Source organism: Suricata suricatta, chromosome 3, assembly GCF_006229205.1.
Source record: "Suricata suricatta isolate VVHF042 chromosome 3, meerkat_22Aug2017_6uvM2_HiC, whole genome shotgun sequence".
NCBI lineage: Eukaryota > Metazoa > Chordata > Mammalia > Carnivora > Herpestidae > Suricata > Suricata suricatta.
Genome location: NC_043702.1, coordinates 47,341,567 through 47,359,992, shown reverse-complemented (window position 1 = coordinate 47,359,992; position 18,426 = coordinate 47,341,567).

The window sequence follows — 18,426 nt, the reverse complement described above, 5'->3', positions numbered from 1 at the left end:
TTTGTTGGATGGCATGTTCAGGGTCATAATTTATACAAAAAGTAACTTGCCATGGAGCATATGGAACTGTAATTACAACTCTGAATAAGGTGAGTGTCTGGTATGGATAAAATCCTTGGGAATGATTAGTCATGTCTACACTTCAGGTTCCAGAAAAGAATTCTGTTCATGCAGACATGGATAGATGGAGGTGAGGTGAGGAAGGTATTATTGCTCTCATACAAATCAGTTTTCTTAGATAACAAACACAAGCAAAGGGCTCCTCTACCCAGATGTTCAGGGTTTACTAAGGCATCCTGTATTTCAACTGTGAAGTGCACCCTTATCTTGACTTCAAAAAGCCCCTTCTTTCTCTATCATTCATGGTACTTATATTTTTTATACATATCCCTATTCCTTATGCAGAGAGATAATGTAATGAATGCCCATATACTCTGGCAACATGGTCAATTGTATTTTACTATTTTATAAATTCCAAATGTCTTTGAGGCCACTATGCAATTTGTCAGACATTACAAATCCCCTGTGTATTATTGGAGGAGTATCTCAAGTAAATTAACCCAAGTGACTTGGCATGTAGTAAAAAGAATACAATTCAGAAAACAAAATCATAGAATTATAACTCATATCTTGAAGATACCTTAAAAATCAATCATTCATGAAATTGCCTGTCTATCCCCTAGATATCTCTACTAAAGAGTTTTCATTTGGTGAAATTATATTACATAAAATAAGCTCTTGCCTAATGCCTTCCTTTAGAATTAATTCTTCTTGAGTTGCATTGAAAATTTTAAATTTATTACGCCCAATTATCACTAAAGTTTTAAAAGACAGCTAGTATACTAGACTTGCCAAATGTTTATTGATCTTATCAAATGCCAGCATTGGCTTATTGATTCACTAAACTCTTGGTATGTATTTTGGTGTCTTTCCATTTAATTAGCTTCTATTTTTTCCTTTTATTAAGTCCTTCTTTTTAAAACATCTTGATGAATCAAGCATTTACATAGCCTTATATACTCTCTGTATAGCACTGGCTCTGTGAGATAATCAATGCTCTAACTGCTTTAACAATATTAACACATTTAATCCCAATATCTGTTCTAGAAAAAAGATCTTAATATTATTTTTACTTTAAAATGAGGGAAACTGAGGCAAAATGAGTTAAGAAACTTTCCCACTGTCTTATAGTTGGTAGGTGACAAAGCCTAAATTCAAATCTAAGTAACCTGACTCTAATCCAATCTCATCACTATAAATAGGTTTTTTGCTTTTTTTTTTTAGTTTGGATTTCCACTATTATACTCAAATCTAACCTTTTAATTAAATGCTATTTCACTTAAAATATGATTTCTTATTTTATAAAGAGTGCATTTAAGGTAATACTTTTTTTCTGAAGATTTTTTGACTACATCCAACATGATTTGGCATTGTGCTCCCAGTGTCCGCATTTATTACTTTCCTCTTTGACTCAAGAGCAATTTTTAAAGTTTTACCTCTGATTTGGCAGTATTTTTAGTGTGATATTCTTGGTTTTCCTTCTTGATTCTTTGTTTTAAAAAAATAAATAAATACTTTAATTTTATTTATTTATTTATTTATTTATTAAATGTTTTATTTATTTTTGATACAGAGAGAGACAGAGCATGAGAGGGGAAGGGGCAGAGAAAGAGGGAGACACAGAACCGGAAGCAGGCTCCAGGCTCTGAGCTAGCTGTCAGCTCAGAGCCTGATGTGGGACTCAAACCCACAAACGTGAGACCTGACCTGAGCCGAAGTCAGAGGCTTAACCGACTGAGCCACCCAGGCGCCCAATACTTTAATTTTATAAATCAATTTCAGACTCACAGCAAAACTGAGAACATACAGAGATTTCCCATATGCCTCTGCCCCCATACATTCATAGCCCCCCGCATTGTCAACATTCCCCACTAGAGTGATACATTTGCCACAACTGATCAACCTACATTGTTACACTAAAGTCCATAGTTTCCCTTAGGTGTTTTATGTTCTACGTGTTTGGACAAAGCATAGTGACATATACCCATCATTATAATACCACACAGAGTATTTTTGCTGCTCTAGAAGTCCTCTGTGCTCTGCTTATTCATCCTTCTCCATTACCTCGACTTCTGACAACCATGGCTCCATAGTTTTGCCTTTTCCAGAATGTCATTTGGTTAGGATCATAAGTATGTAGATTTTTTGGCTTGGCTTCTTTCACTTAGTAATATGCAATTAAAGTTTCTCCATGTTTTCATGGCTATCGTGCATTTCTTCTAGTGCTGAATAATAGTTCATTGTCTGGATGTACTATAGTTTATTTACCCATTCACCTACCGAAGGACATGTTGATTCCTTCCAAGTTTTGGCAATTATGAATAGAGCTTCTTTAAACATTCCTGCATGTGTTTGTGTGGATGTGTTTTTAATTTTTAATGTAGCTTTATTATGGAATATATCAAATACTGAGAACAGAAAATAGTCTTAAACATCCATGCAGTCCCCATGCATGGTGAATTTTAACATGTGCCAAATTTCTTTTCAGGAAAAAAAAAGGTGGAAGGAAACAAAGTCCTAGAAATTGTTGAAGTACTTGTTTCTCTTTTTCTAATTCCATTCTCATCCTTTTCCCAGAGATCAATACCATCATTTATACTGAAGAGTTTATACTTTTCCATATACTCTAGTCCCTCCTTATCCATGGTTTCACTTTCCATGTTTTATTTGGTCTCAGTCAACTGAAGTCTGGAAGCAGATGATCTTCTTTCTGATATATCATAGAAGGCCAGTAGCAGCCTAATGCTAAATCAAAATGCCTACTGTCATTAAGTCATTTCATCTCATCACATAGGTGTTTTATCATTTCATATCATCACAAGAAATAGGGTGCATATAGTAGAATAAGGTATTTCAAGGGAGATACCACAGTCATAAAACTCTACTACAGTATATTGTTACAATTTTTCTATTTTATATTAGTTATATTGTAACTAATATAATAGTTCTATTTTATATTATTATGTCTTACTGTTTATAATTTATGAGTAAATAAACTTTAGGGGAGTCTGGGTGACTCAGTCAGTTAAGTGTCTGATTTAAGCTCAGGTCATGATCTCACAGCTCCTGAGTTTGAGCCCCCCATCGGGTTCTGTGCTGGCTCTGTGCTGAGCCTGGAGCATGCTTCAGATTCTGTCTTTGGCTTTCTCTGCCCCTCCCCCTCCCTCCCTCACACACACAGACACACACACACACATTCTCTCTCTCTCTCTCTCTCTCTCTCTCTCTCTCTCAAATAGAAATAAACATTAAAAAATAAATTTTAGAATAAATAAATAAACTTTATTATAGGTATAGACAGTTTATGAAATTATAATTTACAAAAAATAAACTTTGTTATAGGCATTTATAGAAAAAATACAGCATATATAGTGTTCAATACTCTCTGTGGTTTCAGGTATCTACTGGAATGAATCTCGAAACATATCCCTTGTAGAGATTGGGACTACTGTATTTACACATCAATAATATATATTTTTGTATATTTTAAAAAATTGTTCTATAGAGCCAAGTGTAACTTGTTTTTCCAATCCACCATTATGCTTTCAGCATTTGTATGTTGATAGTTAATATATGTAGTTAATTAGTTCTCAATAGTTTTGCTATGAAAAGAGTGCTACATCCTAATACTTATAACTGGTTCCAAGATATAAGAGTTTCTCTAGAACATGTTCCTAACAGTGGTGTCAGAGTGTACACCATGTGTATCTACTCCTTCCCTAGGTGTTGCATCATTCTCAAGAGTCATTGTAACAATTTACTTTCTCACTATTTGTGTATGAAATTACTCTTTTTCCAAATTATTTTCTACGCTTAGGGCTGCCAGCATTTTAAATTCTCTTCAACTCACAAATGATATACTTTTGCTTTTAAACTTTATATCTCTCCAATTACTAATAAGGTGAAATATCTTATATACTTTTATGGTCAGTCTGTTTTTCTCTTTTGTGAAACACCTTTTTCCAAGTATTTGCCTATATTTATTGTTTTCTTCCCTTCTGTTCATTTTCTAAAAGATTCATTAAAGCTACTTAAATATTCTAGAGGCTACATCTTTGTATCAGTTGTTGGTCATTCAGAATTGTATTTGGTTGGACTGTATTTGAATGTGATTCATATTATAGCATGTATTTCCAGAAACCATGGAAGAGGAAAACAATATGATGTCAGGCAGGAGGCCTCAGCAATTTGTCTCCTAAGCTAGAGAGGATGCAGGATTCTGTCACTCCTGGTGTTCTGTAAGCCAGTCCGGAGTTTGTATGATTTGGCTGCTCAATACAGCAAAGGGAGATGACCTATCCATGTCCTGTTGATCATTACTTTAGGCTTTCAGCACTTCCATAATTGGCTCCCTACTAACTCAATGGAAATTCTTTGCTGGCCTATGTTTGGTTTCTACCTTTCTCTAACTCTCTGAGGTGGTAAAATATTTCAGAAATTTCTCAAATACCTGGCTTTCTGATATGATCTGTTCTTGATTTCTAACTCTGCTATAGATTTATCTTTTTTTAATTTCATATCCTTTCAGTTATTTTTAGAAGTTTAGGCAGGAAGATAGCTAAGCATAAATGTTGACCTACCATTTTAGTTCATTGTCCACACATTTAAATGAAAAAAAATGACATTTTTTAAAAGAATAGTTTTAGGTTCACAGCAAAATTGAGGGAAAATATAGAATATTCCCACATACCTCTGCTGCCACACATTCAAATTCCCCTATTACCAATAGCCCCACCAGAGTGGTATGTTTGTTATAGCTTATGAACCTATACTGACACATCCTGGTCATCAATAATCAACCGATAGTTTACTTCAAGGTTCACTCTTGTTGTTACACACTGTGGGTTCAGACAAGTAAATAATGTCACGTATCCATCATTATAATACACAGAGTATTTAAATTGTCCTAAAAATTGCCTGTGCTCTTCCTATTCTCTTCTCCCATCCCAACCCCCAGAAACCAAGGACCTTTTTATTTTCTCTATAGTTTTGCCTTGTCTACACATTTTTTAAATAGATCTTAGCATTATGAAGACATGTTTTTCCTTGAATCTATCAATCTAAATGGGCTTTCTAGAGACTGTGGAATACCATGTTTGTCACTCCTTATACGCTTTTCCCCAGATTATTTTAAATGAAAGTAAATAAAACAATATGGCCTTAAATTCAATTATGGGAAATATCACTGGAATTCTGATAATAAAATTGAAACTCCAATATTAGCAGGCAGTCAATGGCATTATGTGGTAGCTGAGATCAAGATTCATTAAATCATATATAAAAGACTATTTCATAATAAAAGATGATTTATAGTTCTCAATGCATAATGCAGATGTTACAAAAAAATGGATAACTTCTGGCACATACACTTGAATGCACACATTTTCTCCTTTTCTTATAAAATCCTACAATAATTATTGTAAGATATCAAGAATGGCATCAATCCATCACACAAAAACAAATAAGATATTTATTGAAATTTTCTAAGCTAGAAAGGATATAGACACAGAGTAACTGACTTACTGATCAGGGGAGGGAGCAAACAAGGATGACCAAATTGGCTTGAGAATTGTAAGCCCCATGGACTCCTAGATGGAGATACTCAAGCTGTCAATGGATTTCTTGAAAATCTTTTACAGAAGTTAGACATTCAGAAGTCCTTTCCCAGGCCAGGAAGTCAGCCAGATACTCTTTCCCTCCCATCAGAAGATGGCATGTTTATACTTTGTAGAGATTAAAAGATAGACTTTGGGGAGCCTGGGTGGCTCAGTTGGTTAAGCCTCCGACCTCAGCTCAGGTCATAATCTCATGTTCGTGTGTTCTAGCCCCACGTTGGGCTCTGTGCTAACAGCTCAGAGCCTGGAGTCTGCTTCTGATTCTGTGTTGTCCTCCCTGTCCCTCCCCACTCATGCTCTGTCTCTCTCTGTCTCAAAAAGAAATAAAACATTTAAAAAAAATTTAAAGATAGACATTGGTTTTGAAGGAGCTAGATCCTGTTAGGGGGAGAGGTGAGTCAGTGCACTGAAAACTGGCAGTATAAAGCGAAAATCTTCATATTGATGATGAGATTTCATAGAAACATAGAAACATTTTTTCTCTTCTTGGACTGCTAGAATACCTGCATATACCCACCAGTTAAGAAATTAGAGAGTTTTGGAGAAACTGAGCAATTTAAAAGACAATTCGTATAAATAAATGTCCACTCCCAAGGAAAATAGTTCATTCACAGTAAGGTCTTGGTCAGCAAATCTCTACAATGACCATAGAGCCTCTAATCAATTTTGTGAGATATTTCTCTTTTAAGACAGCCACAGTTCACCATACTTATAAGAACAGCCTTACCTTGAGAAATAAATGGAAACAAAAACCATTAATGGACAAAGATATAAACCAAGACATCTTATTCTATTTTAGCCTGACAAGGATAACAGAAGATCCTAAAATCTTATAGCAGGGGGGAAGTATGGATATAAGGAAATAGGAAGCAGAATTGGAAATGGAAAATAACAGGGGAATGTCTTCAAATTTTGAAAGGCTCTAACTAATTCTCACTGAAATGAGAGATTTCAAGTATGAAAATCCCAACAAATTTACTTGCAATGTGTCCTTTCTTGGGATGCTGTAGTGTAATGATAGAGAGCTCTGAATCAAAGGACGAGTAAAATAGAGACAATATGACCTAGGAAAAGGTATCTCTAATTCAAGAGAGAAGTGAAAGGAATTCTGAGGATTAAGCAAGAGAAGTACATTATATACTGTATTGTATAATTTAATATTGTATGATTCAATTTATATAACATGCTTGAAATGAAAATGAATATAAGAATGTAAGACAGATTAGTAGCAGTTGGGGCTTGAGAAGTGGGCACTGGAGATGAAGGTACAGAGAGAGAAACGGGTATGGTTATAAAATAGCAACACAAGGGATTCTCATGGTGTTGGAACTGTTAATCATCTTAACTATGGTAATGGACTAAATCTACACATATGATAAACATCAATAGAAAGTTATACACACCTATATACACAAAGGAGTACAACTGGTGAATCTGAGTAAGATATTCAGGTCAATATAGTGTTTATGGTATTTTACAAAATGTTACCAACAGAGAAACTGGACAAATTGTACAAGGGATCTCTATTACTTCTTACAGCTGCATGTGATCTACAGTTTTCTCAATAAAAGTTTCCGTTTAAAAAGCTTTAAATAAAGAAATGAAGGCAGAAGTCACTGTGTGACTCAGCTCCACAAAATATTTATATTCTCATAATTGGGAAGAGAGTGAAGAATGTAAACTCTGTGTGAGTATGTGTGTGTGTGTCTGTGGAGGAGAGCTACAAGAATTACTTAGCTGTATGGACTAGATAGGGAATGGGATGATAATTTATAAAATTGAAATATTAAGAAATATATAAGGATATGACATAAAAATATGAAAGCAAATACTTCCAATAATAGCTGAAGGAGTTAGTGGTTGCACATGGAAAGAGGGAATTTGGATTGTTGTTAGGAGAGGATAAAGATAGTTATGTTAGATTTTAAACTTGTGTTTTTTTCATTTTAAAATTATATACACAAGCCACTACATCTTACTAAATTGGAAGTTAATAAATTAAAAGAATAAAAATATCATGTAAACATTAAATTAAAAGGCTTGTTGAAAGTCTAATGTTTTAAAGTAAATATCTTGCTAGAACATATGTAACAGATGTGTAAAAATAGATTCATTACAGTATTATCTACTCATCTCTGAACAACTGCATTATAAGTAATCAACAAACTAAATTCTTTTATAATGAAAAATTAATAATAGTTAGAATATCTAAAAAATGGCTAGTTATGTCTACTTGGCTTTGAATTCCTGGGTATGTGCTGGTTCCTAGACACCCAACTTTTTTTAAATGTTTATTTATTTATTTTGAGAGAGAGAGGGAGCATGAGTAGGGGAGTGGGGGAGAGGGAGAGAGAGGGAGAGTGTAGGAGAGAGAGAGAGAGAGAGAGAGAGAGAGAGAGAGAGAGAGAGGGAGGGAGGGAGAGGGAGAGAGAGGGAGAGAGAGAGAGAAGAAAATCCCAAGCAGACTCCATGCTCAGGGTGGAGCCCACACTGGGCTTTATTTCACAACTCTGGGATCATGACCTGGGCAGAAATCAAGAGTCCAATGCTCAACTGACTGAGCCACCCAGACTCTCCTAGACACTCAACTTTAAAAAATTCTTATATAATTTTTTACTTTATTTTTACAGAAATAGTGTGTCTGTATTATAGATAAGTGTAGACCTACACAGTTGTAAATGTTTTTCTAACACTTTGGAAAAATAAAGTTACATTAACGACAAATAATAGACTCCAATATTATAGGTTAGTGAGTGTTAGCCACAGCAAGTTTCAAAATATTTTTCCATGACTATCTCTATTCCTGCATATCCCACATTCCTCAGCTCTAGTGTAAGGATGCAGGTCTGAACCAAACTGACTCCAGACAGGCTTCAAGTTTCCCTCTGACCTTGGAGGCCTAAGTGTTGGTTTCTCAGAATCATTAGACAATAAAAGGGCACACATTGCCCAAAGCAGGAGGGACCATCCTTGTAAAACCCTTAACATTTCTAAGGGCAGGCCTAGAGATAGAAGCTATAGGTAATCACTTATTGCTTAAGCTAGTTACACCCTTTGTGAGGGTCCTGGGTCCACTCTGTAATTGGTTAACACTCTAAATGTTGTTATTGGGTCCCCCCCAAGAGTAACGAACACTCTGGACAATATGTATGGTTAAAGTTACTACCAATGATGTTATGTTATAATGACTGGACCCCTGTACCTGTGTCACAATTTCCTGTAACTCCCCCTTCCCAAACCCATAAAAGCCCTACCCCGCCTTTGTTTGGAACTCTCAGCATGGATCCACTGCCCTGGTGAAGTCTGTGAGCCCGAGCTTAGGCCTGGCCGCCTAAATCCATAATAAAGCCCTTTGCTTTTGCATGCGTGACTCGGTCTACCCAGCAGTATCTGGTTTTTGAGGATGATAATGAGATCTTGGGTGTAACACTAGGAAACCCAAGGTTGGCAATGAGTCAGGAATTATGACTGTTTTGTTTATCATTATATCCCCAGGAACTATTGCCTGTTACATATTAGATTCCTATTAAATATTAAGGGAAGAAAATCAACTTTATAGATAGAAATGATGCTGTTATCTTACTATTGTAAGGATGCAGATTGGATTCAGGTTTCCCCTCTGACCTTGAAGGCCAGCTAACACCATTACATTTCTGGGGGCGGGCCTAAAGATGGAGGTTAAGACTAGTCACGCCCTACCTGGGGGTTCTGCGTCCACTCTGTAATTGGTTAAAGTAACTGTCAATGATGTGATGCTATAATGATTGGACCCCTGTACCTGCCTCACAATTTCCTGTAACTCCCCTTCCCAAACTCATAAAAGGCCCCACCCCGCCATGTTCAGGGCTCACTCCACGTGGATCCAGTAAGTCTGTGAGCCCGAGGTTAGGCTGGCCGGGCCTAAATTCGTAATAAAGCCCTTTGCTTTTGCATGCGTGATTCGGTCTCTCAGGTAATCTCTGGTTTTAGGGGGCGATATTAAAATCTGGGTACAAGACTATCATTTTGAAAAACTGTCCCTATTCCAACTTTATAAAAATTCCCTGCGTATTTTATTTTGCAATTAATATTATTTATTGATTCATTTTACATTAATACTTTAACAAATTTGGAATTTCATTTGGCCTAGTATTTAAAAAGCAGCCAAATACTTTTGTTGCAAATACATAAGCATTATTTCTAGCATTACATTTTAAGTAACCACAAATCTCTATGAATTCCAAATGACATATTAAAATGGCATGTTTCATTATTTTGCAATTTTGTAATTATTAGTTTGGTTTTTGTAGTGCTGGTATCATAGAGATTTAATCATTGTAGTTTTATAAAATATTTTAATCTAAGATAATTTGTGTGGGTTTTTTTGTCATAAATAAATCTTTAAATTAAAATACAAGTTCAGTTTCATAATATGTAAGCACATAGAATGAAAAATTAAAAGCTACTGTATTTGAGTTTGGCTTTTTATACCACTTTTTCCCATGGAATGTTTTCTGATTTGTATTATAAATCATATTGGTACAATGATAAGCCATTTTAGTTAGGTTTTTCACAGTATATTTTTTTTTACCATTTCTTTTTTTCTACCCTTTGTGTTTTGAGTGGAACACTTATAAAGAGTATGTAGTTACCTTTATTGCACTTACTAGTGTGAAACTTTGTCTTTTAAAGCATAGTTTTCTAAATGATAAAATCAAATTTAAATAATTAAGGCTGTAGTATATAACCTTAACCTATATCACATTCTATAATTTAGGAAAAATCACCTTATTTCTGTTATGAGAGTTGTGACATAATTCCATCCTATCTCCCAGCCCTTCTCTTTATCTTCTTAATATTTCCAAGAAAACTGACAGCTATTCAGAGATTTCATCTTCAATTTCTTTCCAACATTCTTGAATGGATGTCATCCAGGCCAGAAATTTGCATTTTTATAGAGCAACTAAGTGCTCTCTAAAAATATCCTTTCTTAAAACCTCTACTGTCATAATCTTCATCACTTTTACCAAGATTGAGTCTACCTTTTATCATTTGGGTGGCCATCCACCTGGCCAGAAAAAGCTCAAAACCTGAGTAATTTTTGCTCATTTGTTAGGAATAAGTGAAGTGATTAGAGTAAATAAACTGTGCTGTGTTTTGGGAGTTTTCCGTTTGTTTGTTTCATAGTAAATGTTATTTAAAAAATCATTTTATTCAATTTAATACTTTTCCACAGGATGATTTCATACTAATTTTACTTTAAAAAAATCTACTTTTATAAGTTCATGCCAGTCTGTTATAAACTTTGGTTATCATGCTCTGTATTCTGTGTTTTATACATTTAATTTCAGTATCTCACTCAACTCTTCAGTTATCCTTACTGTTTTTCCCTCTTAGGATTATTTGTGGCTGTATCCATAGAAATTTCTTTCTGAAAGCAATTCATTATTATTAATATTTATTTTTCTATTAATGAACCCTATATTGCCCTGTGAATGAAAAAACTTCAATAACTATTTGTGTTGTTAGCTATGTCTTATAATTTAAAACTAAAAAACTTTTTCTGAAGGGTGTGTATTTTACTAGACTCAAGTAACCAACCTTGACAATAACAATTTCTAAGAGTTAGGATTGAATCTCTTCCAGATTTTCTGTCATTTTAACTTCCCTGCCAGTCAGTTACTTCTTACTGGTTGGAATTAAGTATAGAGTAGCTATTCTTCTCATCATTCTGTCGAGCTTCTAAGAGATTAAATTGACAGTAAGGCCAGCCAAGTATTTACCAGACCCGGCTTTTAACAGAATGAATTTTGTGGAAGGTCTGGAAGATTAAATCTTACCGCTTTATAATATTGCCACTTTCTTAAACTTTGTGAGTTTCCATTTTCTTATATATAATATGAGATAGTAATTCTTTCTCTCACTTGTCCATTTTTCTTTCTTCAAAGACTAAATTCTTTTAACAAAGAATGTTAAATTATTTTGAAGAAAAAATTAAATGCCCTATAAATGTGCTATGGATTTTATTTTATGTATGCATTTTGCAAATGGTTTTGTTCATTGAGCCACAAATCTTAGAGGATCAGAACTCTCTTAATTTCATCAAAGAAATACTTTGCTTTATCATCTATCATGTAACTTGTCACACATATTTACACCAATAATAAATAATGATCTATAACCAAATTAAAATGAGTAATTAATTAAAGATTTTACAGTTACTCTATTTGGTAGGAACAATAAATGTCCCCAAAGATGTCTATCTCCTAATTCTTAGAGTTTGGGAATATCTTAGATTATATGGCAAAGAGAAAGTAAGGTTGCAAATGGAATTAAGTTTGCTTATTAGCTGAACTTAAAATAGAGATATTATCCAGAATTATCCTAGTGGAACCAATGTAATCTCAAGGGTCCTTAAAAGTGGAAAAGAATAGTGATGGCAGAGTAAGAGTGTGTGTGATGTGTTGTGACAGCAACTGCACCCATGACTGCTGGCTGGAGGAAAGTGGTTGGATGGAAGGAGATGGCCATGAGCCAGGGAAAGAGAGTATACAGGAATGGAGTCTCACTTATAACTTCCAGAGGGAATACAGCTCTGACACCATTCAGATTTTAGCCAAGTGAGACCCACTTCAGATTTCTGATCCTCCAAACTATGAGATAATCAATATGTATTGTTTTAAACTGCTCCATTTGAGATAGTTTGCTGCAGCAGTTATAGAGAACTGATACAATCTATAGTCATTTGTATTGTTAGTACCATTACAAAATAAACATGTTTCTGAATAAAAGCACTGTTGACAAGTGCAAGAATTGAGCAACCATAGTTGTGGGATTGTGGAAACAGATGTCTTTCACTGTTGTATTCTAAGTGCATTCACTTTGGTGAAATGACTGAATGGAAGAGAGGCAAAAGAATTGCTTTATGTCTTTTCCAAGAAAGTTACTTAAGATGATTTCCTTCTTGGCAATTCTCTTGCTAATTGATATAAGCACTTTAGTGCTCATGGAAATTGCTAACCGTTCAAAAGTTTAACCAACATTCAGTAAGAAAATTCAAGACTTCTTTTTGTGTTCATTAAGTGACATTTAAAACACATTTCTTGTGAATATCTGAACTGGTAAACTAGAACAATAAAAATATGACGATGAAATTATAGGATTAAAATAATTAACATAAATATAAATATTGCCATCATAAATTTACATGCATAAATACATGTGCAAGCACATGTACATATGCCCACATACACACACACCTCCCAAATTAATTTGAGGTTGTTTCATGAAATGAATTATTTGGCTGTATATTACATAGATAAAAATTTCCAAGTCATATGAGCATAGTAAAATCAGATGGGCTTTCTCTGAAGATTAGAAAATACATATTGTAGAGGAAATTAGTTTATCATTTAATCAAACTATACTTTGTTGTTTTTTATATGTTTTTAAGACAATTTCTTTAGTTATATTGATGCTTTTGAAGGTTAATCATTTCAGACCATGTAAGTTAATAGATACATGTTTTGTTAATTGATTATTTTTTCAATATACCATAAATTGATTTGTAGCAGGGTTCAAGTGTTTATCTTCATTGTTTTATCTCTAAATCTCATATATTTGATAGAGTAAGCATCAATAAATATTTATTCAATGAAAAGTTTTTTTATAGAATGAAGTCTTAATATCATTGAAGTCTTAATATCATCTTCTGAATGTTCTGGATATAAAAATTTCATTTTGCAAAAAACAAAAAAAAAACTGGATTAAGTTTGTTCTATGCCAAATGGCAAAGAAGCTAAAGACTAATATTTTATATTTTTCTTGGACAATGCCCAGGAAATACATGTCAATCATCTGGAGAGGGAAAATCCATATTGAAGCTTCAAATTATACTGGATGCTATAGGTTATTATCTAAGGTACAGGTGTCTAAGACTCCAAAGACTTTTATGACATTAGAAACCAGTTCAGCTTCTAAAGTCTAAACTAACAAATAAGAAAGAAGGAGAAGGAGGCAGAAGAGGAGGAGAAAGAGGAGGAGGAGGAAGAGGAGAAGAATAAAGGTGTTTTAAATAATTAGGATTTGTAATTCTAGACAAAAATAATGTTTTAAATTGATTATAAATGTTATGGGATATTAGATTTTTAATATATTTTCAAAGGTATTATAAAAAATTAGAAGAAAAAATTATGAATCAATTTGATCATAGTTCCAACTGAATTTTTATAGTATTTTTTCCCTATACACATTAAAAATCTTTTTTTACACTATCTATTTTTGAGAGAAAGAGCACAAGTGGGGGAGAGGCAGAGAGAGAATTAGAGAATTTGAAGCAGGTTTCAGGGTCTGAGCTGTCAGCACAGAGCCCAACACAGGGCTCGAACTCACAAACTGTGAGATCATGACTTGAGCTAAAGTCTGACGCTTAACGGACTGAGCCAACCAGGCACTCCTACCCTATACACATTAAATAAATTCTTCAAAATGCCTAAATTCAAATGAGATTAGACTCTATGTAGGAAATAAAAATGACAAAAAAGCATGTCCACATGGTATAATTACACTAACAGAAGTTTTTAATTTTAAAGAATCATTACCAGAACAAAGACTTTCTAAATTAAAGCAAATCTACTGAGAAACAGAAGAAATCAGAGAACACAATAACTTAGATATTTAAAAGTGAAAGTAATTAAGGGTACCTGGGTATCTCAGTCTGATGAGCGTCCATCTCTTGATTTCAGCTCAGGTCATGATCTCGCAGTTGGTGGACAGAGGCTCACGTCTGGCTCTGTGGTGAGAGCAAAAAGTCTGCTTCGGAATCTCTCTCTCTCTCTGTCCCTCCCTTGCGTGCACAAACACACGTTTGCTCACATTCTGTCTCTCTCAAAACAAATAGATAAACAAACATTAAAAACAAACAAGGAAGGAATAAATAATAAAAACTAAATTTTCCAAAGATAATCTTATCTTTTCCCCTATTTAAATGCTTCACGTTGTTTCAGGGTCAAGGCAGTATTTAATATCAAAGCAGCCATGGAAAATGGTTCAAATAAAAGAAAAATCCTAATTCTGCTTAATAATACAACCAGTTAATTGCATTTCATACAACTCATCTTTTTGACTAATGTCCTGTAAATAAACGTGCAATTTCTTTTTATCAAATTTATACCCAATCATAAATGATAAATGCTTATAAAATTGTATAGGTAGATATAGTAGAGAAATAGAGACTACATATGCAAATTAAAAGATGCCATTGCACTTACCCTTGTGTTTGTCAGCCAGAGTCAGTGGAAGGAAATTCTAAACAAAATATAAAAATCAAAATGTGCATATAGAAAGGAGTAGTTAATGAGATATGTGCTTATTTTAAAAATAAATTATTTAGGTAGGAGCTAAGATGGTGACATAGTAGGAAGGGCCTGAGCTTGTGTCATCCTTTGAACACAACTAGATAACTACCAAATCATCCTGAATACCCCGGATCAGCCTGAGAACTGACAAAACAGCCTCCACCCTTAGAAGGAGAGGAGAGGCCCCATCAAGGAAGGTAGAGACATGGTCTGAGACAGAAATGGGTCCTAAGTGCTGTGGATACGAGGGAGCTCTGGCCATCAATGTAGGAGAGAGAGAGGAATACACTGGGATACTCACGGAGAGCACTTCCTCACAGCCACTGGCTGGTGAAAATGTCAGTGTTTCCAACCAGCAGTTCTTGGAAACTGGTGTCGAAAAACGGTCAGCTGGGATGGCTGGGATAGGTCCCTGTGGGTGCTGCCTTACTTCTGCAGAGGAGACAAGCAAGCAACTCCTGCAGAAGACAGCTTGATCTGAGAAACAGCCAAGGTACAGAGGGAGAAATCATTCTCTCTTTTTGAAGCACATCTGTGAGAGGCGGCATTCATAGAGATGCTTCTCTGGGAATAAAAGAGCCAGCTGATGCCATTTTCCCTCCCCCTCAGCATAAGCACAAAACTGCCTACAGAAAACAGCAGAGTCCTGACACTGGCTGCCTACCTGCTTACACCAAGTTCTGCCTCCTTGGGCTCTGCTGGTACTGTACTTCTCAGAAAAGTATGCCTGCGCCCCAGGGCAGCAAGCCCCTACCCTAGAAGACCAGCAGAAAACCCCACCCACACTGCATCTCACAACCAGAGAGCACTGCAGAGCTTCAGTTCTAGTGGAAGTAGCACCAGGTCTCATTTAACAAGCAAACCAGAGCAGACCTAATTAAAGTTCACCACACTCTGGCCAAGGACCAAACACTGCCCACTGCAGGCAACTACAGAGCCTCTGCAGACAACTGGCCTGAAGGATAGAGCAGACAAAACACAGCAGCAGAGTGCATGCAGCACACACCAGAGACACGTCCTGAAGCACCAGGCCCTGGACACTATATGGCCTCTTCATAAAGCCATTATTCTCAGAAGCAGGATACGTAATGGGCTTTTTTTTAACACAGAGAAGAAGACAGAGACTTAGACAAAAAGACAAGACAGAGTAACTGATCCCAAATGAAAGAACAAGAAAAGGCCATGGCCAGAAATCTAATTGAAACAAATATAAGTGATATGCCTGATGGAGAATTTAAAGCAACAATCATAAGGATACTCACTGGACTTGAGAAGAGAATGGAAGGCTTCAGGGAGGGCCTTATGTCAGAGATAAAAGAGTTAAAAAAAACAGTCATAAATGAGAAATACAATTGAGATTCAAAATAAATTTGAATGAACACAATAATAGAAGAAGCAGAACAAGGAATATGTGATGTAGAAGATAAAATAATGGAAATTATAAAGCTGAACAAAAGAGAATGAAGAATTATAGAAAACAAGACTAGACCTAGGGACCTCATTACATAGATATTACATTATATCAAATATAATAATATTTGTATCATAAGAGTCCCACAAGAAGAGAAAGGGGGACAGAAAGTTTATTTAAGGAGATAATAGCTGAATATCTATTATCTATCCCTCATCTTGGGAAGGAAATAGTCATCCAAATCCAGGAGGTACAGAGAACTCCCATCAAAATCAATAAAAACAGACCAACACTAAGGCATTTTGTAACTAAATTTGCAAAATACAACAATAAAGAATAAAAATTCTAAAAGCACCAAGACGAAAGAAGTCCCTAACTTACAAGGAAAGACCCTTAAGACTAGCTGCAGATCTCTCAACAGCAACTTGGGAAGCCAGAAGGGAGCATCATGAATATACAAAGTGCGGAATGGAAAATATCTGCAACCAAGAGTATTCTATTCAGCAAGTTTACCATTCAGAATAGAGGAGAGATAAAGAGTTGCCCAGATGAACAAAAACTAAAGGAGTTTGTGACCACTAGATCAGCCCTGCAAGAAATATTGAAGTTGACTCTTTGAGTGGAAGGAAAGACCAATGGCAAACACAAGAAAGCAACAGAGAAAATCTCAAGAAACAACAACAATACAAGTAATAAAATTGCACTAAATACATATCTATCAATAGTTACCCTGATGTAAATGGACTAAACACTTGATTTAAAAGAAATATGATGTCAGAAAGGATAAAAAAACAAGATCCATCTATATGCTGCCTATAAGAGATTTACTTTACACCTAAAGACACTTGCAGACTGAAAGTGAGGAGATGGAGAATCATTTATCATGCAAATGGTCAGCATAATAAAGCTAGAGTAGCCATATATCAAACTGGATTTTAAACCAAAGGCTGTAACAAAAGGTGAAGGGCAATATATCATAATAAGGGGGCTACCTAACAAGAAGATCTAACACTGTGTATATTGACACCTCCAACATGGAAGCACCCAAATATATAAAACAATTAATAACAAATAAAGGAACTCATTGATAATAATACAATAATAGTAGGAGACTTTAACAATGCACTTATATCAATGGATAGATCATTTAAGCAGAAAATTAAGAAGGAAACAATGGCTTTGAATGACAAGTGGACCAGATGGACTTAACAGATATATTCAGAACATTTCATCCTAAAGCAGCAGAATTCACATTCTTCTCTAGGGCACATGTGACATTCTCCAGAATAGATCACATACTCAGTCGCAAATCAGGACTTGACAATATAAAAGACAGAGATCATACCATACATATTCTTTACCACAATATCGTGAAACAGTAAACCACAAGAAGAAATCAGGAATAGACAAAAATACATGGAGGTTAAACAGATGCTACTAAAGAATGAATGGGTCAATGAGCAAATCAAAGAAATTTTTAAAAATCCTTGAAAACAAATGAAAATGAAAACATGATGGTCTAAAACCTTTGGGATTCAGCAAAAGTGGTCATAAGAGGGAAGTATATAGCAAAATAAGTCTACCACAAAAGCAAGAAAAGTCTCAAATAAACAACGTAACCTTACTACTAAAGGAACTAGAAAATGAACAAATGAAGCCTAAAGATAGCAAAAGAAGATAAATAATAAAGAGTAGAGCAGAATTATATGACATATAAATTTTTAAAAAATGGTAGAACACATTAATAAAACCAGGAGGTTTCATTTGAAAAATTTACTTTGAAAAAATGTACTTTAACAAAATTACTAAAATTGATGACACTCTAGCTAGACTTATCAGAAAGAAAAGAGAAAGGACCCAAATAAATAAAATAAGAAATTAGAGAGGGGAAATAACAACCAAAACTATAAAGATACAAACAATTATAAGAGAATATTACGAGAAACTATATGCCAACAAGTTGGACAACCTGGAAGAAATGGATAAATTCCTAGAAACATATAAC